The following is a 23,404-nucleotide window of genomic DNA, read 5'->3' on the forward strand; positions in this document are numbered from 1 at the left end:
CACGGATTTAGTGAAGGGAAGTCTTGCCTCACCAATCTAATGCATTTTTTTGAGGGGGTAAGCAAACATGTGGACAATGGGGAGCCGGTTGATATTGTATATCTGGATTTTCAGAAGGCGTTTGACAAAGTGCCGCACGAAAGACTCCTGAAGAAATTGCAGAGTCATGGAATCGGAGGTAGGGTATTATTATGGATTAAGAACTGGTTGAAAGATAGGAAGCAGAGAGTAGGATTGCGTGGCCAGTATTCTCAGTGGAGGAGGGTAGTTAGTGGGGTCCCGCAGGGGTCTGTGCTGGGTCCGTTGCTTTTTAATGTATTTATAAATGACCTAGAGATGGGAATAACTAGTGAGGTAATTAAATTCGCCGATGACACAAAATTATTCAGGGTCGTCAAGTCGCAGGAGGAATGTGAACGATTACAGGAGGACCTTGCGAGACTGGGAGAATGGGCGTGCAAGTGGCAGATGAAGTTCAATGTTGACAAGTGCAAAGTGATGCATGTGGGTAAGAGGAACCCGAATTATAGCTACGTCTTGCAAGGTTCCGCGTTAGGAGTTACGGATCAAGAAAGGGATCTGGGTGTCGTCGTCGATGATACGCTGAAACCTTCTGCTCAGTGTGCTGCTGCAGCTAGGAAAGCGAATAGAATGTTGGGTGTTATTAAGAAGGGTATGGAGTCCAGGTGTGCGGATGTTATAATGCCGTTGTATCGCTCCATGGTGCGACCGCACCTGGAGTATTGTGTTCAGTACTGGTCTCCGTATCTCAAAAAAGATATAGTAGAATTGGAAAAGGTACAGCGAAGGGCGACGAAAATGATAGTGGGGATGGGACGACTTTCCTATGAAGAGAGGCTGAGAAGGCTAGGGCTTTTCAGCTTGGAGAAGAGACGGCTGAGGGGAGATATTGTTGGATTATTTGTAGTAAATAATTAGCAGATTTTAGTACACACAGCTTCAGCTTTAGAAATGTTAATTTCTTTCTTCATCTCTCTCTCATTCACCCCTGAATAATTCACTGCTGAGTCACTTTAAAGTTGAAGTAACAAAACATCTGTTTACTCACAGTTTGTAGTTAGATTATAATCAGACAGGCTTATATATACATATTACTATACATTTGTATTATCAGCTCCTTCCATGTGCTTAGATGGTAATGGATGCTCACACCACCATAGATCCTCTCAGGTTAGGAGAGAACATGAGCTCCATGTGCTCCATGTGCTGCATGTGCTGCATCTGACCCCCACAGGAAGTTGCATAGCTATGTGACCTCTCTAAGTAATTCACATCAGAGGTCACAGAGTAATCACAGAGAAATAATAGGTGACAGGCAATGCATGCAAAATACAATTACATTCCAACAAACCCCTTCTCATGCATAACTGTCATGCAATTATTTATTCATACAAAGTCCAATCTTTATACGCAGATTCACAAAATGTTCTCTGGGTAACGGTTTGGTCATGATGTCAGCTGTCATCTCACTGGTGTGACAATAGTGTAGACTGATGACCCCTTCTTTCGCCAACTCTCGCACGTTGTGGTATTTCGTTGCGATGTGCTTGGTGCGTGACTGAACCTTGTCATTCTGTGACAGTCGGATGCAGCTCTGATTATCTTCCATTATCTGGATTGGTCTCTTTTCAGCTATTCCGAAATCCAGCAAAAGTTTTTCAATCCACATCAGTTCTCTGCACGCTTCCGATACGGCCACGTATTCAGCTTCTGTAGAAGACAAACTCACAATACTTTGTTTATGACTGGCCCATGAAATGTGTACATTTCCATACATAAACACATATCCACTTGTGGATTTATAATCAGAATGATCCCCTGCCCAATCTGAATCACAGTAACATATTAGTTTTGGATTACTATTGGCTGAAATCTTTAATTTACAATCAATGGTACCCTTTAAATACCTTACCATCCTTTTAACTGCAGTCCAATCTGATTTGGTAGGTGAGCTGACCCTTCTGCTCAAAATTCCTACTGCATTTGCTATATCAGCCCTGTATGTGGTAGCTAGATATAAAGCTTACCTATGGCTGATCTATATTGGATGTTATCTGGTAAAGGTTCTCTTACTGTTTCATCCTTCAGAAAATCAGTGATCATGGGAGTGCTTACAACTTGGGCATCTTGCATACCTAAACTTTCAATAAGCTCATTTATTTTCTGCTTCTGGCTTAGAAGATAAGAACCATCATTTTGTTTCTCAATTTCTATACCAAGATAGTATGACACATTTCCAAGTTCTTTTATCTCAACATTGAGGTTTAAACACTTTACAATGTCCTTGTACTCTTGCTCACTTTTGCTTGCAATGAGCAGATCATCAACAAAAGCTAAAATGTATGCATATTGTCCATTTGTGCACCTAGTGTACAAACATTTATCTGCTTCACCTTGCTTAAATCCTAAATTTGTCAATATTTCATGCAATTTTTCATTCCAACATTCTGCACTTTGCTTTAATCCATAAAGACCTTTGTTTAATTTACACACTAGCTGTCTTTGTTTTGTATTTATGAAACCTGTTGGCTGTTCCATGTACAAGTCTTCAGTTATATCTCCGTGAAGAAACGCTGTTTTCACATCAATGTGGTTGACTTGCATGCCTTTTGAGACTGCAATGCTCAGAAGTGTTCTGATTGTCGTGTGTTTCACTACAGGTGCAAACACTTCATCAAAATCTTCTCCATATTTTTGAAGATATCCCTTTGCCACTAATCTGGCTTTATACCTTTCCACTTTTCCTTGTGCATTCCTTTTTAACTTGAATACCCATTTGCATCCTATAGCTTTCTTGCCAGGAGGTAATTTTGTAAGAATCCAAGTATTATTTTTATCCAATGCATCAATTTCTTCTTGTGCAGCTTTACGCCATTCAGCAGCTTCTTCTGCTGGCATTTTCTCAATCTCATCCCATGTTAAGGGCTCTTGAGCTTCTGCTGACTTTGTTAGGTAAGACAGTCTTGGGGGTGGAACACCTTTGTTTTCCCTGGATGAGCGTCTGACTACAGGTTGGTCTGACCTTTCCGCATCCTCTAAATCTGAGAGTTCTTCTCCAATTGATTCCCCTTCTCCAACTGTACTGTCTTCTTCAATGATCCTTTCTGTGTCTGCTTCCTCTGCCTGTTCCTCGTTAGATACAGATGAGTTGCTTTCAGACATCTGCCTTGGTATGGCATTTATATACACTGGCATGTCTATTATGGTTCTAGTTTCATATTCTGGATGATAAGGCTCATCTGGGATAATCCAGCCTTTATCAACCCTTTTGTTTTCATCAAAATATGTAACATGTCTTATGCCAACAATGCCAGTTTTCAGATTCAAAATTCTATATCCTTTGTGTCCTGGAGCATAGCCAACTAAAATGCCCCTTTCTGTTGTGGAATCCAGCTTATGCCTTCTTTGCTTTGGTACATGAGCATATGCTGTACTTCCAAATGTTCTTATGTGTGACAGGTTTGGCTTCCTACCATGCCATGTCTCATGTGGTGTGCGCTCAGCGCCTTTAGTTGGCATTCTGTTTTGTAGGTACACTGCTGTGAGAATGGCTTCCCCCCATAGTCTTTTAGGGAGATTGCTATCTGACAGCATACATCTGGTCATTTCCACAATTGACCTAAATTTTCTCTCTGCAACAGAATTTTGTTCTGGTGTATAAGCTACTGTTGTGATATGCTGAATGCCTTCTTGTTCTAGAAATGTGCGCATGCTTTGTGAAGTGAACTCACCACCATTGTCGGTCTGAAGAACCTTTGGTTTTCTTTCAAATTTATTGCTCACCATGGCTACGTATTTCTTCAGCATGTCTGTGACTTGACTTTTTTTTTTCAGCAAATAGGCCACACAATATCTAGAGAAATCATCCAAGAATATTAGCACAAATCTGTTATTTCCCAATGATGGGATATTAAACGGTCCACATAAGTCACTGTGTATTAAGTCCAGCACTTTATTACTCCTATTTCCTGTGTATGCAGGAAATGAGGGTCTCACACCTTTTTGAGTAACACAGTCTATGCATTTCTCCATTTTACCAGCATTCTTCCTTACTTGCGCCATATGTGAGGCTTCACCTGAAATGCTCAGTTTATAAACATCATTATGCATAAAAGCTTCAGCATACACTTCATCATTTTTAGAGATTGTGCACTTACTGTTTTCAAAATGAATCGCAAATCCCTTCTTATCTAATGTAGATACACTAAGCATATTGCAAACTGCTTGGGGAATATACAAGACATCACTTACAGGAATTTCTTTAACTTCATTAGACACTTTGCATTTTAAGAATCCAATACCTTTTGCTTGGATCTTAGCAGTCCCTGCGTTTGCAGTTTTAAGAATACCTTCCTCTGGACACATTTCCTGAAAGAAATCTTTACAATTGGTTAAATGGCATGTGCTCCCTGAATCCAAAATCCAAGTACTTTCATTTGAATTATTATTTACCATAGTCAAAGATTTTTCTGCCATTAGAAAGCCCTTGTGTTTATCTTTGTCCTTCATACATTTCCTGGTTTGAAAATTCTTTAGTTCCATTGGCTTAGGTGAGCTAGAGGGAGTGTTTTGTGTTTCCTTACACCATTTAGATACATGTCCCTCCTTTCCACATGAGTAGCAAATCAGCTTGCCCTTGGGTGGAGTTTTCCCATAGCTCCGCCTTCCTCTGTTCTTTGCCAAGAAATTTGTTTCATTTCTCTCTGACTTGCTTTGAGAACACATCTCCTCAGAATCATTTATTATGCATTCCTGCCTTAGTTTTGATGTTGCCTGTTCAAAAGATTGCCCTTCAATGGCCTCATTTACAGACCTAAAAACATCAAACTTCTTTGATAGTGAGGTAAAAAGAAATGCTCTTTTCAATGCATCACACATGGGAATTCCAGAAAGTTCTAACTTTTGAAATGAAGACATAAGATACATAATGTGATCATTACATTTACTTTTATCCCTTAATTTGGTTTCATTCAACTCTGCCAACCAAATTGGTTGCTGCTTTGCATATGTAGTTGCATACATTGTTCTCAGTTTATATAAAATGTCCTTTGGTGTATCTTTTCCCTCCACTAATATGGCTTGTTTCTCTGAGAGAGCTTCCAAAAGCATGCACTTCACATAATAGTTTGCATTGTCCCATTCAGCCATATTTTCAGCTGTTCTGTCTTGGTCTAAGCATATATTTAATCCTTTTGCTCGAAGGAGACATATGAATCTTAGTTCCCACAGCTGATAATTAAACTCAGTTAATCTAGGCACCTTGAGAGAATAGAACAATGGTGAATTTCCTCCCTCAGCCATTTTCTTAGCCTTCTGTCTGCTGTGTGGGGGGAGAGAGAGACAGACTGAATCTTTCCTTTAAAACTTAAGAGAAAAATGTGGCCTTTTTTTCTGCCTGGTAATATTTCTCTTCTTTTTCAATTCCTGGCCCCTGGGCCCATAACCCTTTTGTTGGATTATTTGTAGTAAATAATTAGCAGATTTTAGTACACACAGCTTCAGCTTTAGAAATGTTAATTTCTTTCTTCATCTCTCTCTCATTCACCCCTGAATAATTCACTGCTGAGTCACTTTAAAGTTGAAGTAACAAAACATCTGTTTACTCACAGTTTGTAGTTAGATTATAATCAGACAGGCTTATATATACATATTACTATACATTTGTATTATCAGCTCCTTCCATGTGCTTAGATGGTAATGGATGCTCACACCACCATAGATCCTCTCAGGTTAGGAGAGAACATGAGCTCCATGTGCTCCATGTGCTGCATGTGCTGCATCTGACCCCCACAGGAAGTTGCATAGCTATGTGACCTCTCTAAGTAATTCACATCAGAGGTCACAGAGTAATCACAGAGAAATAATAGGTGACAGGCAATGCATGCAAAATACAATTACATTCCAACAGATATGATAGAAGTGTATAAAATAATGAGTGGAATGGATCGGGTGGATGTGAAGCGACTGTTCACGCTATCCAAAAATACTAGGACTAGAGGGCATGAGTTGAAGCTACAGTGTGGTAAATTTAAAACGAATCGGAGAAAATTTTTCTTCACCCAACGTGTAATTAGACTCTGGAATTCGTTGCCGGAGAACGTGGTACGGGCGGTTAGCTTGACGGAGTTTAAAAAGGGGTTAGATAGATTCCTAAAGGACAAGTCCATAGACCGCTATTAAATGGACTGGAAAAATTCCTCATTTTTAGGTATAACTTGTCTGGAATGTTTTTACGTTTGGGGAGCGTGCCAGGTGCCCTTGACCTGGATTGGCCACTGTCGGTGACAGGATGCTGGGCTAGATGGACCTTTGGTCTTTCCCAGTATGGCACTACTTATGTACTTATGTACTTATGTACTTTGTTCCACCTCCCATTTTTGGCTGAGGTTTGGAAAGGTTTCAGTTTGTTTCTGTGCATTTGCTGCACTGTGATTCTGTCTACTGCTTCTCTTCCGTTTGCAGTCTGGGTTCACCCGTGCAGAATCGCAAATGTAAGCAAATAGTCAAACACATTGCTGAGAATAGGCTCGCACTTAAATGAAACGCACCTAAAAAAAGACAGTGTGGACAGTAAGTAATTTGAGCATTTCTAACTGCAGATCACCAGTATGGCATGAGACTAATTTTTAAAGCCAGTACTAACAGCTGTCATTGCTACAGTTTCATTGAATGATTGATTTTCATCCAGAGTCATTCCATTTGCTTGGTTCCATCACTTGATAATTGCTAAGGCCATGTTCCTTTATATCCAAACTTCAACAAGTATTATACTGGTCAAGCACTCCGAGGGTCTTTTACTAAAGCTTAGCTCAAGTTATATTTATTTATTGCATTTGTATCCCACCTTATCCCACCTATTTGCAGGCTCAATGTGGCTTACATAGTTTTGTTATGACATTGTCATTCCTGAATATCACAAACAGTTATTAGTGTGCAGAGATAAAGTAGGGAAAAAAGAGGAAGTGATTAGGTGGGTGATTGTAGAAGTGGATTTTCGTAGCTGTTTTATTCCCATGGGCCCTGCTGCAGATAAGTTGAGCTAAGCTTTAGTAGAAGAACCCCTTAGCCGGCTAAGCCAGTTTTGTCCATTTGTATTTGCGCTTACCCTCAGATTCTGTATAGTGCCGAAATCGGTGCGGTTTCTGTAACGCTGCATGTGACTTGGCTTAACAAGCTAATGAGCGCTGATAACAGCACTTAACAAGCAATAATGAGCTCTAATTGGCACTAACGAATTTAGGTGTAGAACTCGCTACGCATATTCCGTAATGATGTGCAGCGAACTTCTTAATGCGCACAGGCAAAAGAGGCTTGGTTATGGGTGGGGAAATGGGAGTTTCAAATGGGTTTTCTGAAATTTAGACGCCTAGTTATAGTGCGCTTAAACCTACACGCCAGGATTTGCACCATGTTTTACTTGGTGTAAATAGATGCGTTCAGATTTAGGCGCTGAAATATCAACTAACCGTACTCTATAATCAGTACATAAATCTAGGCGTCAGTCATAGAATACGCTTACCACTGATTTCAGCGCCAAATTATTATTTTTTTTTAGGCGCGATATATAGAATCTCCGCCATAGTGGCTAACCAGGCTATATCATGTGATATGACTGGCTAGCTGCAAGTATTCAGTGCTTCACTGGCCAAATCGGACCACTTGCATAGCAGTCCTGTCTTTAGCCGCTATAAACTTAACTGGTCAGCGCTGGCTAAATAAAAACAGACATTCAATGCCAGTCACCAGAAACGGTCCAGGATTGGGTGTCGGAGCTCAGCGCTGATCGCGGCACTTGACCTGCCTCCCACGGGCTTGCATGTCGGCCAGAAAGGCCTTTTATAGTTTCCTTTTAACAACCACTTATCACTATGTAAACAATTGCTTTGATGAACATGTTTAACAAAATTAGTAACTAAATTGGAGCTGATCAATTGTTAATAAACTGGTAATTAACTTTCAAAAACTTGCATTATTATTCTTATTTACCGCATTTTTGAAGGAATTCACTCAAGGTTTTCATGCAAAACTTTCAGGAAAAAGACCATATTGCACAGACTGCTCTTGTGACAGGTGGATAGATGGATAATAATATGCTCCAGGGGTAATTTTGTGACTGAGGGTATGTGTGCAGGTTCCAGCAAAATTTCACAACCAAAGTGTCTGTAGTTCTGTTTTGAAATATTTTCTGGGTACCTCTAGGTCCATATGCACTCACTTGAGATAGTTTACATGTGAACAGGCTGTACATATGTAACTTCACATGCATGTCGGATTTAAAATGCTTAGTTCGATGTGCAAAGCAATGTTTTATATGCTGGAATGGCTTTAAAAATTACCTTCCATAAGATACTCTTAGGATTTGCATTCAAGACCTTTTCTAACTGAAACTTGTTTTTGGTGTTTTTCTCGCCTTTTACTTAAATTCTGTCTGCAAGAAAGAGTCCATCCAGTATTCAAAGGAATTTAAGTGAGCAGGACAAGGCTTCTACCAGCTTAAATTGCGCCATATGGCCCGGCTGCCGATATTTATTGGTAGTTAATCAGCCAGTTAACAGACTTATTTCAAAGCATTTTATTGATTAATTGAAATCAGTTTTATAAAGGATTTTGCTTTTTCTCCTACTTAAGAGTTGCTGTATGTTATATATACTTTTTGTCATACATTATCTCTTATTTCGGAGTCGTGATTTAATTTTTATGAGTGTAAGTGTAACATGGTTAGATATATTGGATAAGTGGGATATAAATGTGATTAATATCAGAACACAACGACTATGTTGTTTGTAGGGAGCCACACAGGGACTTTACAGGAGCAGAGTTGAGGAGCTGGTGATTATAGCGGTGCCAGGACTGAATATCAGCCGTGCCAGCACCCCCGTAACTTCCAGGTCTAGGCTTAAGCATGCTGATCCTCCCCCCCCCCCCCCCCCCGGAAGAGGCAACACCCCCCAGGGCCTGCCAGAAGTCCCTGGTGGTCCAACAAGTTTCAATGGGGGCAGAAATGAACCCCACTCCTCCTCTCCCCTAGCAGCTGCCATTTAAAAAATGGCTGCTGCAACCTCTGATTGAACAAGTTGTTATTAAATCCCAATAAACAAATAAAGTCATTCCATCCAATTGATCATCTTGGTCAATCTTCTCTGTACTTCTTCTAATTCTCTAAAATCTGAATCAAGTCAGGTGTGGAAATATATAATCTCTAGAATACAAAATACCAAAGATTTCCACAAACTGAAAATGTCCTGGTTAGGTTATATGTATAACAGTGCTATTCCCACCGTTTGCGAATCATATAACTGAAACCTGGAAGGAAAAAGGCCTCAAAGAGCTCCTAGATGATAAAAACCTACCAGAGTTAACCAGATCAAAATGATCTTCTCCATCATCGGTCAGAAAAAAACCTTCCAATTGTGATAAACTTCCTGCTATTCAAGTGCTGTTTTTGTTTTTCTTATTTTCTTGTTGCTCACTCATATACATTTTATTCTCGCTTGATACATTTGTTGCGATAACTACGCTCCAATGGTGCTTGTCTGCACGTTTACCAGAGGGACTGCAAAGGTATACCTCAGACCAAAATGGTAGTATCGTACAGACACTTGTCTTTTAATGTCGGTACTTTCTGTTGTCAGCACTAGGAGATCATGTGCTGTGCTGTACAATCTTCACCCCCTTGCCCCAAACTGACGCTGGCCAGCATTTCGCGCTGCTGCTTCAGGGTCTTGGTGACAGTGCTACTTTTGGGACAGTCACAGATTCACTTCTCCGTGTTCACATGTCCACACACCCCTCCCATTCCTTTCCCCCACATACCAGTCAGGGTAGGTCCGCCCAAGGCCTGCCTGACCTCCCTGATGGTCCAACAGATGACTTCCTAAGATATCAGCCGTGACCTGTAGAGGTAGGTCTTGTCTACAGAGGCATAGCTAATATTGAGTGGGCCTGGCAAAATGTCCAGGGTTGTCCAATGGTAGGAGCAACCTGTGGTGAGCTCTCACCTCCCGCAAGTCCAGCATCCCTCCCTTTCACCCCTTCATCAAAAGCAACGATGGAAACAGACTGCCTCCGCCCGGCTCCACCAAGACCTTTCCTCTGCTGTATCCCACCCACTGGAAGTTGTAACACAGATGTGGGATGCACATGCTAGCAAATCACCGAGTGTTTTGAGGACCTGGGGGGAAAGGGAGTTAGAGAGATGCTGAACCCAAATGGAGTTGGGTGATTGGAGGGGTGCTGGATCTTGGTGGGGGGGGGGGGGGGACTTGCAGCACAGATCAGCGAACGCACCAGAGACCAGCACTGAAGAAGACTAAGGCTGGCAGGGGTTGAGGACCCCCGCTGGAAAAAGGTATCTGTTGGTGGCGGGGGTCAAAAATGGTGGGGGAGGTGGGCTAAAATGTGCTCCCCCCACCTTGGGCTCTGGACCTCCCTCCTGCCGAGGTCTGGCTACACCCCTGGGCTGGACTAGGGAGCAGAGAGGGTAGATGCTGGATGAATGGAGGGATGGATAGAGAGATGTTGGACCACAGGGTATGCAAGAGGAAATCTGGACATGGGGAGGGACAGAGACACAGAGGAGATGCTGGGCATGGAGGGAGGACAGGGACACAAAAAGGGTAATACTGGGCAAAGGTTGAGGGATAGGGACACATAAGCATTGCCATATTGGGACAGACTGAAAGTCCATCAAGCCCAGTATCCTGTTTCCAACAGTAGCCAATGCAGGTCACAAGTACCTGCCAAGATCTGAGAAATAGAAAAAAAGATTTTATGCTGATTATCTGAGAAATAAGCAGTGGATTTGATTTTCCCAAATCTATCTTAATAATGACTTATGGACTTTTCTTTTAGGAAATTATCCAAACCTTTTTATACCCTGCTAAGCTAACTGCTTTTGCCACATTGGCAACGAATTCCAGAGTTTAATTACACGTTGAGTGAAAATAAATTTCACTGGTTTATTTTAAATTTACTACTTGGTCCTAGTATTTTTGGGAAAGAGTAAACAAGCTGCTGAAGATATCATGTCTCAAGTAGAATGGACACTTAATATGGTGCAACTATTTGCCCTTCAGCTCAATAAATCCACAGAGCAGCTGAACTAATTCCTTATGCTTGTTACCTGGGAATGATATTCAATGCATTTCTGTGGTCAGTGGCTTCTTGTAAGTGCAGAACGATGTGAAAATACTCATCAGTTGTGTCACAGGTAGAATAGTGTATATGTAATAAATGGAATGGAGAAATTCTTTTCCTAAAATCTGTGCAACTTGTATTTTATTCAGCTGTTCCATATACAAGTTAGATGTTCAAATGCTCTCATCCAGATCGTGCCACTGAAAATCCAGGCAAATCGCCTCAGCACTATCCGGGCAGTAGCAGATGGTCTGACCCGGTTATCAGCAATATTAAGTCACTAACCAGAGAACCTCTTGGATAAGATAAAGCAAGAAAGAGGATGTAATCTGGGTAACTTAAAGGGGCATACTTTTGAAATGGTGCCGGCCAAATCGCTCGCTGTGTTTGGACCAAGATCGCCAGGTTTAGATGAGATGGCCAGCTCCGATTTTCAGCCATAATGGAAACCGGACCTGGCCATCTCAAACCCGGCGAAATACAAGGCAGTTGGCTGTGGGAGGAGCCAGCATTTGTAGTGCACTGGCTCCCCTGACATGCCAGGACACCAACCGGGCACCCTAGGGGGCACTTAAAATTTTTTAAAAAATTAGCTTCCAGGTGCTTAGCACCCTTCACTTGTGTGCTGAGCCCCCCAAATCCCCCCCAAAACCCACTGCCTAAAAGTCTACACCATTACCATAGCCCTAAGGGGTGAAGCGGTGCAAAGAAAAGCTAGGAGGATGGTATGGGATTTGCGTTACAAGACGTATGAGGAGAGACTTGCGGACCTGAACATGTATACCCTGGAGGAAAGGAGGAACAGGGGTGATATGATACAGACGTTCAAATATTTGAAAGGTATTAATCCGCAAACAAACCTTTTCCGGAGATGGGAAGGCAGTAGAACTAGAGGACATGAAATGAGACTGAAGGGGGGCAGACTCAAGAAGAATGTCAGGAAGTATTTTTTCACGGAGAGGGTGGTAGATGCTTGGAATGCCCTCCCGCGGGAGGTGGTGGAGATGAAAACGGTAATGGAATTCAAACATGCGTGGGATAAACATAAAGGAATCCTGTGCAGAAGGAAAGGATCCTCAGGAGCTTAGCCTAGAATGGGTGGCAGAGCTGGTGGTTGGGAGGCGGGACTAGTGCTGGGCAGACTTATACGGTCTGTGCCGGGGCTGGTGGTTGGGCGGCGGGGATAATGCTGGGCAGACTTATACGGTCTGTGCCAGAGCTGGTGGTGGGAGGCGGGGTTGGTGGTTGGGAGGCGGGGATAGGGCTGGACAGACTTATACGGTCTGTGCCCTGAAGAGGACAGTACAAATAAAAAAGTAGCACATTTGAATTTATCTTCTTGGGCAGACTGGATGGACCGTGCAGGTCTTTTTCTGCCGTCATCTACTATATTACATGTGGGTACAGTGGGTTTTGTTGGGGTTTTTGGAGGGCTCAACATTAACCAGGTAGGGGGGGTGGGCCTGGGTCCGCCTGCCTGACGTGCACTGTACTTGCTAAAACTGCTCCAGGGACCTGCATACTGCTGTCAGGGAGCTGGGTATGACATTTGAGGCTGGCATACAGGCTGGCAAAAAATGTTTTAATTTTTTTGTGTGTGTGGGAGGGGGTTGGTGACCACTGGGGGAGTAAGGGGAGGTGATCCCCACTTCCCTCCGGTGGTCATCTGGTCAGTTGGGGCTCTTTTTTGGGACTTGGTCCTAAAAATACATGGACCAAGTCCGGCCGACGAAATGCTCGTTCGAGCCAGCCTTTTTTTTCATAATAAGGTGAAGCCGGCCATCTCGTAACCCAACCCCGCCTCCCTTCCCGCCTTTGCTACCCTCCCAACATGCCCCCTTGAAGGTTGGCCGGCGCCGCGACGAAACAGCAGTTGAAGCCGACCAAAATCAGCTTTCGATTAATACTGATTTGGCCAGGATTGAGAGATCGCCGGTGATCTCCTGATTTGTGTCGGAAGATCACCGGCGATCCCTTTCGAAAATAAGCCTGATAGTAACATGATGGCAGAGAAAGACCTATATGGTCCATCCAGTGTGCCCAACAAGTGTGAATAGCTTAAGTATCCCAAATTTTATACAAGTTACTGAAAACTGCACATGCAATTTAACTGAATAATGAGCTAATTATCACCAATAATTGGCTTAAGCAATTGGCACTAATTAGATTTAATTAAAATATACATGCACAAATTTATGGAGGGAGGATAGTGACACACAGGGGAGTTGCTGAACATAGGATGATAGGTACAGGGATGCAGAAGTTTAGATGTTGGACAGGATGGAAAGGGATGCAGAGGAAAGATGGATAGCGAACATAGAGAGAAATGTCAAAAGGACAGGAGACCCTGGAAAGAGTTAAGAAGAAATGGAGAAAAGCAGAAAACTTTTTTTTTTCTGAAGTAATTTGTAACATGCAAGCTTTGGAAATGTGCATCTCTGATACCTTGCATTTCAGTTTCTGTTTCTATTACTATCACAGATTTTCTATGTTGGTCTGGAATGTGTTTGCTTTTTGCAGGGATTGTTTGTTGTTTGTTTACTGGAGCTCTGACGGAATTACTCCTTCCTCCCATCCTGCCCCAGGGTCCCCACTACCTTGGGAGAGATGGCGGTATAGGGTCAATTGTTACACCTGGGGTCCATTGGGTCCTAGCTACACCACTGATTGTCAGACAGGTCTGATTAATTTATTTGACTGGATGACCAGAGAGTTGGATGAAGGAAGACCACTAGACTCAATATAACTATGTTTCAGAACCCTGTCTGCTTTAGGGATCATAACTTTTAAAAATCTGTACACCATCACCAATCTGTGAAATAAATAACTAAATAAAACACATCATTTAAAATGAATTTGAAATATATATATGTTGTCTAATTTTAATATAACAATGAGGGCAAAGATAACCAATCTCAGTTCAATGCAAAAAGAGATTAGTTCTATAATGGTAATCGTGTTCGTATTCCACAAGAAAACCCAGTCTGTAGTAAACAGAGATTTACAGATTGGGTTTTCTTGTATAATATTGATTTTTCCCTTTTATACCCAATAGTAGTTCTTTTTTTGCTAATCACATATTGATATCATCAAACAAAATATGTGATAAAGAGCATGAGAAATTGTATATGTCAAACAAAAGGTTACAGGACTTTCTGTGGGATGAAACCCACCATTGAATTTGCACTGGGAGGTCTGGACTTAATGGTGGGTTTCATCCTGTAACCTTTTGTGTGAATTATGCAATTTCTAATGCGTTTTGTTTAGTTCTGAAATGGTAATACCACATCAAAATCAAATATTGGTATTCCATATTTTGAACCTTCAGATAGTTTTTATAGTATAAATAATATATCTTTTCTCAAAAAAGGTTTGGCAAAAGGCTCTTACCAATCACAATACTGATGTAGCTTGATCAAAATAAGCCCCGTTTAATCTGTCACTCCAGCCAGTTTAATAAGTGAAGGGACTTGATGTACATTAAATATTTCCATAATTTTCATTAGAAATTCTTCATAAGAAAAGTGTTCCTTTTATGGTATGTATCCACATAGAATGCAATCAACAAAGCTTTCATATCCTTATTAACTCACAGCAATTGAAAGGGATTCTAGCAACATAGCAGTTCTGCAGCAAATCTCCCACTTTGTTCCAGACAATTAAAAATACATGTATACATATAAACCCTGCAAAGTTAGCATCTCTCTATCATTTATTTTAATTAAACCTACAGCTCAATTGTTATTTCTCAATAAAAACTAAATATCACTGTTGCTGTTGGTTATCTGCTCTGTCGGCTGCTTTTGGTCTCTTGTAAAAGAAACCTTTCCCCAGCTGACAGCATTTTAAATGTCTTTCCATGCTGGATTTGATTGACAGAACATTGAGCCTCATCTCTTAAGGGAGCAAATCCCAAGGGAAACACTTTCTATTGCGTTCTTTCCCAGTGGCTTTTAAATTATGTGACTGAGATTTTAAAGCCAGAATTCTTCCTGCATTATTGAATTATTAATGTTTTCTGTGCAGTATCTGAAAGTTTGTTCCAGTTCCAAAGTCTCTCATTAGAATTTTCAAAATAGTGACATTTAGGTATAAGTTCCTCTGAACGAGGCATAAAGGAAAACATTGGCGGCTGCCATGGACTCTTTATACTTGGATGGTCAGCACCAGACTGCGCTGAATATCTAGGTTTTGGGGGTAAACTCTATATAAATTCAATGCTGAGAAAACACAATGTCTCATTCTCTCATCACAGCACACTAAGTACAAACCCACTAATTTAAATACCCTTAACTTTACCCTTCCCATCTCAGAAGCCTTGTGTTTTTCGCATGGTTCTCTAATGTAAGGTTGCGATCTAGAATTTTCAAATCGCAACCTTACATGAGAGAACCATGCGAAAAACACAACAAAGAAAATGTTTCATTCCAAGGGGAAACTCAAAAGAATTAAGCCTTTCTTCCCAAGAGAAGCATTCTGCAGACTGGTGCAATCATTAGTATTATGCCAGCTAGACTATTGCAATGCCATCTATGCTGGGTGCAAAGAACAAATTATCAAAAAACTTCAAACTGCACAAAACACGGCAGCCAGACAAAATGAAATATGAAAACGCCAGTCCTTTACGAGAAAAAGTACTCTGGCTCCCTTTAAAAGAACGCATTGCTTTTAAGGTTTGCACCCTGGTTCATAAGATCATACACGGTGAAGCTCCAGGGTATATGTCAGACCTTATTGACCTACCAACCAGGAACTCTACCAGCTCTTCACGTACATTCCTGAATCTCCACTATCCAAACTGTAAGGGACTGAAATATAAATTAACATATGCATCCAGCTTCTCCTACATATGCACACAAATTTGGAATGAATTACCAAAATCCATAAAAATAACCCACGACATAGTGAACTTACGTAAACTATTGACAACGTATGTATTTAAGAAAGCATACAGTAACAACTCATCCTAAATTAACAAAACGTATCTATACATGTATTCTATACGTCTTAACTGCTTTTGCTAAATCTTCTTGATTTGTAGTTTAATGTTCCTAATTGTACAAGTTAATTTTGTCATGAATGAAGTTTAACCTTATACCTTCAACTCTCATCATAAGACGAACTTTCCTCCTGTAACCTAATCCACTCTGTCCCCTCTACCTCAACTATGTATTTCTCCTATCCGGAACTGATAAACACCACTTAGGGAACTATGTAAGCCACATTGAGCCTGCAAATAGGTGGGGAAATGTGGGATACAAATGTTATAAATAAATAAATATGATGTAAAAGAAAATGCACTGGAAAAAAAATCACTATACTGTAAACCGCATTTAAAGTTAGGCCTGGTTTACAGAGTAGAGCTTATGCCTGGGAATTGCACCAAACTTTAGTTTCAGCCGTTTGCACCAACTGAAATCCTAAATTAGGTGCATAACCCCATTATTCTATAATTACCTACCGTGTTTCCCCGAAAATAGGACATCCCCCGAAAATAAGACCTAGTAAAGGTTTTGCTGCAATGGGTAAATAAAAGGCCTCCCCCGAAAGTAAGACCTAGCAAAGTTTTTCTTTTGAAGCAGGGCTGCCGAGAGCTGGACAAGGTTGCCCCCTCCACCCGCCCTCCGTTGCTCCCGGAGCTAACCTGAAGCGCCTCCTTTCACCTTCGCAGCAAGCAGCAGCAGGGCAGACCTCTCCTCTCCTTCCTTCCGTGCCCTGCCCTCGCGGACGTTACGTCAGGCGAGGGCGGGACACGGAAGGAAGGAGTGGCCTGCCCTGCTGCTGCTTGCTGCGAAGGTGAAAGGAGGTGTTTAAGGTTAGTTCCGGGAGCGACGGAGGGCGGGTGAAGGGGGGGGGGGTGGCGATCTCGGGTGGGAGGGCGACCCCGATGTTTCCCCGAAAAATAAGACATCCCCTGAAAATAAGACCTAGCGCATCTTGGGGAGCAAAAATTAATATAAGACAGTGTCTTATTTTCAGGGAAACATGGTATGTAAATTTTAGGAATGCCCTGATCCACCCATGACCCTTCCATTTCCACGCCCCCCCCCCCTTTTTGAACTTTCATGTAAAATGTAGACACGGAGACCATGCCTAAATTTATGTGCCTATATTTTAATTAAATCTAATTAGTGCCAATAATTGCTTAAGCCAATTGGTTATAATTAGCTCATTCAGTTAAATTGCATGTACAGTTTTTAGCAACTTGTATAGAATTTGGGGGATTATGTATTCTGCATCACTTATCTGATGCTATTCACACTTGTTGGGCAGACTGGATGGACCATACAAGTCTTTCTCTGCTGTCATCTACTATGTTACTATCCTGCTTATTTTCGAAGGAGAAGGGCGCCCATCTCCGACACAAATCGGGAGATGGGCGTCCTTCTAAGGTCGCCCAAATCGGCATAATCGAAAGCTGATTTTGGGCGTCCTCAACTGCTTTCCGTCGCGGGGATGGCCAAAGTTCAAGGGGGTCGTCTTGGCAGTGTACCGAAGGCGGGACGGGGCGTGGTTAACAGATGGGCGTCTGGAAAAAAGAAGGGCGTCCCTCACGAGCATTTGGCCGACTTTACTTGGGACATTTTTTTTCACGACCAAGCATCAAAAAGGTGCCCGAACTGACCAGATGGCCCCATTGGAGGGAATCGGGGATGACCTCCCCTAACTTCCCCAGTGGTCACTAACCACCTCCCACCCCGAAAAAAACAACTGCCAGAGGTATAGCAAAGGCATGGACGTCCTTCTCACAGAAATATCCACATTTTGGACCTCCTCAACTGCCGTCGCTTCCCCTCCTTAGGAAGGAAATCGTGTGCAAATGAGCTAACAACGAGCAGCTCATTTACATGCAGTTTCCTTCATGCATGCCTGTTCCTTTCCGGATCGGTAAGGGAAGGGCGTTTTCCTTTCAGTTAGTGGGACCAGTGCACTATTAATGCTGGCTCCTCCCACGACCAAATGGCTTGGATTTGGTTGTTTCTGAGATGGGCGTACTCGCTTTCCATTATCGCCGAAAACCAGGAACGACCATCTCTACGGTCGACCTAAATTTCATGATTTGGGCGTTCCCGACCGTATTATCGAAACGAAAGATGGACGTCCATCATGTTTCGATAATACGGGTTGCCCTGCCCCTTTACGGGGCCGTCCTTAGAGATGGGCGCCCCTGTTCGATTATCCCCCACCAAGTTACCCAGATTACATCCTTTTTCTTGCTTTATCTTATCCAGGAGGTTCTCTGGTTAGTGACTTAATATTGCTGATAACCGGGTCAGACCATCTGCCACTGCCCGGATAGTGCCGAGGTGATCTGACTGGATTTTCAGTAGCACAATCTGGATGAGAGCATTTGAACATCTAACTTGTATATGGAACAGCTGAATAGAATACAAGTTGCACAGATTTTAGGAAAAGAATTACTCCATTCCATTTATTACATATACACTATTCTACCTGTGACACAACTGATGAGTATTTTCACAACGTTCTGCACTTACAAGAAGCCACTGACCACAGAAATGCATTGAATATCATTCCCAGGTAACAAGCATAAGGAATTAGTTCAGCTGCTCTGTGGATTTATTGAGCTGAAGGGCAAATAGTTGCACCATATTAAGTGTCCATTCTACTTGAGACATGATATCGTCTTTCAGATCTATAATGTCATTTGATAATGGGACTTCACTAAGTGACAACTGCTTTCTACAGGACCTACCACTGCTGGCAGAGTTAGTTCTTTCCACTTAATTACAAGAAGGGAAATTGCAGATGAAGCCTTAAGTGCTTTTGCAGACATGGTTGAAGCTTTACTTTTATCTGGTAACTGTAAAAATCAGTAAAGGTTCTTTGAAACAAAACACTCTAGTGACTGGCTTACATATGCCCAATGTTGTTGCAAATGCCCCAGCTTTGTACATTTAGTTTCCTTTATGGATTATGTTAAGATGGACTGTATTTGTACTTGTAGCATAATCTTAGCAGAACCTAAATTTAATTACTCATCTTTGCCAATTGAGCCTTACAGAAGGTATTTCCTTCCCCCAGAAAGTCTGTCTGAGCCCAAAGTGTGAACTGAATTACATAAGAACATGAGATAGGCCATGCTGATTCAGACCAAGGCCCCCTAAATTCGGCATCCTGTCTCTAAGAATGGCCAGGGCATAAGAAATTTAAGAAAAGCCATGCTGAGTCGGAACAAGGTCCATGAATCCCAACACCCAGGTTCTAACAGTGTCATAAGAACAAAAGCATTGTCATACTGGGTCAGACCAATGGCCCATCTTGCCCAGTATTCTGTTTCCAACAGTGGCCAATCCAGGTCGCAAGTACCTGGCAGAAATCCAGATAGTAACATCATTCCATGCTACCAATTCCGGGGCAAACAGTGGCTTCCCCCGTGTTGCTTCTATCCCCACCATCTCTGCTGTCAAAATGGCTGTGAGACCTTCAGTTCCAGTCTCGCAAGAAGGTTGTGGGAGCCATTTTGAGATGAAGCCAACAAGATGCATTTGCTTTATTAGATCAAATGTTTAATTTTACCACAGCTAAATTACTGTAATGTTCTGTATCTTGGCTTATGGTCTAAATTGACGAGGAAACAGCAACTCATACAGAAGACTTCAGTGAGGTTGATTTTTAGACTTGTGGGCTCATTTTCGAAAGACAAGGGCGCCCATCTTTCGACACAAATCGGGAGATTGGTGTCCTTCTCCCAGGGTCGCCCAAAAATTGAAAGCCTATTTTGGGCGCCCTCAACTGCTTGCCGTCGTGGAGACGACCAAAGTTCCCGGGGGCGTGTCAGAAGCGTAGCGAAGGCGGGACCGGGGTGTGCTTAACACGTGGGCGTCCTCGGCTGATAATGGAAAAAAGAAGGGCGTCCATGATGAAAACTTGGCCGACTTTACTTGGTCCTTTTTTTATTTTACCACTAAGCCACAAAAATGTGCCCTAAATGACCAGATGACCACTGGAGGGAATCGGGGATGACCTCCCCCTACTCCCCCAGTGGTCACTAACCCCCTCCCACCCTAAAAAAAAATTTGTTTAAATATTTTTTCCAGCCTCTATGCCAACCTCAAATATCATACCCAGCTCCATGACAGCAATATGCAGGTCCCTGAAGCAGTTTTAGTGGGTACTGCTGTGCACTTCAGGCAGGCTGTACACTCCACCTGTTAAACTTGTGGTGGTAAATGTGAGCCCTCCAAAACCCACCAGAAACCCACTATACCCACATCTAGGTGCCCCCCTTCATCCCTAAGGGCTATGGTAGTGGTGTGGGGAGTGCGTTTTGGGGGGCTCAGCACATAAGGTAAGGAAGCTATGCACCTGGGAGCTTTTTCTGAAGTCCACTGCAGTGCCCCCTAGGGTGCTTGGTTGGTGTCCTGGCATGTCAGGGGGACCAGTGCACTACAAATGCTGGCTCCTCCCACGACCAAAGGGCTTGGATTTGGTCGTTTCTGAGATGAGCATCCTTGGTTTCCATTATCGCCGAAAATCGGGGACGACCATCTCTAAGGTTGACCTAAATGTGGAGATTTTGGCGTCCACGACCGTATTTTCAAAACAAAATATGGCCGCCCATCTTGTTTCGATAATACGGGTTTCCCTGCCCCTTCGCGAGGATGTCCTGCGAGGACGCCCTCAGGAAAACTTGGGTGCCCTGTTCGATTATGCCCCTCTTGGTGCCCTCCGATATTCAAAACCATTTAACCAGCTGGGAGCGGTACCTGACCAGTTAAATCCCTTGCTGAACATTCCCAGTTAGTGGCTAGGAGATAGCCGGCTCTATCGCACGATACAGCTGGCTATCCCCAAGTATTCAGCACATAGCCATGTAAATAGCTGGAATACCTTTGGCCGGTTTAAACTTAACCGGCTATCTCTGAGTATTAACTTAGCTGGTTAAGTTTAAGTCAGCCAAAAATTAACGACATATTCAATGCCGGTCACCAGAAATCGCCTGGCACTCAATATCCAAGCTGACCGCTGACTGCAGGAGTTAGTATTGGCAGTATATCTTCTTATATTGCTATACTTCATTGACTTCCAGTTTATGAAACAGTTTTTTTAGGTTTTGACGGTAGCACTGCAGAATTATTGATAAATAACCCACCTCAATATTTAGAACCATTTAACTGGCCAGGAATGGCATCTGACCAGTTAAATGACACTTAACTGGCTATCTGGCGATTATTCAGCAGGGGATAACCAGATATCTCCCGCTGAATATTCCTGGTTACTGGCTAGGACATAACCGGCTATATTTCACGATATAGCGGCTATTATTGAATATTCACTGCATAATCGGCTATTGTAAGTGGCCATCTTGGGCCATGTAAATAGCTGTAATATCTTTGACCTGTTTAAACATAACCAGCTATCTCCGAATATTAAATTAGCCGGTTAGGTTTGAACCAGCCAAAAATAAACCAGATATTCAGTGCTGGTCACCAGAAACAGCCCGGCATTGAATATTTGAGCTGACCACCAATCGCTGGAGTTAGCAGGCTCCCTCTTGCAGTCTGAATATCAGCCCCATAGTTTCTATCATTCTTCCAAGATTGTCGTGTTGATTAAACAATCAGATGATATTCCGCCCTCCTCCTTTCAGGAATATGTGATTTTATGTCTTTTTTTTTTTTTTTTTAATTATTATTGTACACCACACTGAACCCTTCTAGGGAAACTAGCGATTAATAAGAACAGTATTGATACTGATAGGCTGGAGTGATTCACAGTCGCGGGGGGGGGGGGGGGGGAGTGGATGCTGTTCAGGCAGCGGGGCTTGGCCGGTTTCTGCTATGACTTCGGTTTCAGTAGAAACCGAGCTCAAATTTCAGCTGTAGATTTGGTTTTGGCCGAAACCGAAAAGCCTGGTTTCAGTTGGGCTGTACACTCCAGTTCACAAGAACCGAACAGATCCCAAAAACTACATCAGATTTCTCACAATTTCTAGTAATAAGCAATGGCTTTCCTAATTCTACGGGGCTTTCCTCCAGAATGCTGTCTAAATCTCTTTTAAATCCCACTTCCTCTAGCAATGGATTCCATAGCTTAACTTTATGCTGATTTGAAAAATACTTTCTATGGTTTTTTTTTCTATGTGCTGGTTGTTGATTTCATTTAATGGCCTGTTGTCTTCATACTATTTGAAAGGCTAAAGAACTGTGATATATATTTGTGTTGCACCCCACTCATAATTTTATAAATGCCTATCATATCCCTTCTCAGGGATGTTGTTATCAATGTGGGCTATTTTACCACTGATTCCTGCTATTTAGCAGAGGTCCCATTGTATGCAATGAGACCTAGTTACTAAGAACTGGGATAAACAGTAAAATAATACATCTTAACGGTAATCCATATTGATAACTTCCAAACTGTCATCTATTCTCCAAGCTGAAGTGCCCTAAACTGTTTAGCTTCTCTTCATAGGGGAAGCAGGGATGTAGCTAGATGGGGACATGGACCCCCGCCACCGACCCTCCCCCGCCACTGTCAGGTACCTTTGCTGGCGGGGGTCCCCAACCCTCGCCAGCTGAAGTTCTGTTCAGTGCCGGTCTCTGGTGCGTTGCTGATCTGGACGTGCAGGACATCAGGACTCGCAGAAACAGAAGGGAACTTCGGCTGGTGGGGGTTGGGGACCCCCGCCAGAAAAGGTACCTGGTAGTGGCGGGAGGGGGGGTCGAAAGGGCTGTGGTGGTGGTGGGGCCGGGGGGGGGGGCGTAAAATGTGCCCTCTCCCCTCGGGCTCTGGACCCCCCTCCCGCCGAACTCTGGCTACGCCCCTGAGGGGAAGGGTTCCATTCCATTCCCTTTATCACTTTTGTTGCCCTTCTGAGATGAGACAACCAGAACTGCAGACAGTATTCGAGGTTTGATGGTACTATGGACTGATACAAAAGGCATAATAATATTCTCAGTTTTGTTCTCTATACTTTCAAATACAGAAACAAAGTGGACACTCCACTTTGACAGTTTTTTTTTCCTTTCCAAACCGATGTACATGTGCTTCAGTTCTTCACCTGGGTGTACGTTGTGATGAAGCATATAGGAAGTTTTCCTGGTTCCCCTTAGCAACTGTCCCTCACAGGGCCATCTTAGAGTGCTTAATAGGGAGAGTGCAGTTCATCATTTCCTAGCTGTTTTTGTGGATGTCCCTCGGCCCACGCCTGCTTACGCTATCACATGCTTCCATTTCTCCTTAAAATTTTACAGCTTCATTTTTTGTTTTGGGCGGGTCT

At 42.7% G+C, this 23,404-nt stretch overlaps 1 protein-coding gene across 1 annotated transcript in view; it reads left to right on the forward strand.

Moving 5' to 3' along the window:
- The window catches only part of LOC115456573 (protein-arginine deiminase type-2-like), a 194,994-nt gene that overhangs the window by 15,744 nt on the left and 155,846 nt on the right, over window positions 1-23,404 (forward strand). The gene's annotated exons all lie outside the window — the stretch shown is intronic.

Source organism: Microcaecilia unicolor, chromosome 13, assembly GCF_901765095.1.
Source record: "Microcaecilia unicolor chromosome 13, aMicUni1.1, whole genome shotgun sequence".
Classification (NCBI taxonomy): Eukaryota; Metazoa; Chordata; class Amphibia; order Gymnophiona; family Siphonopidae; genus Microcaecilia; species Microcaecilia unicolor.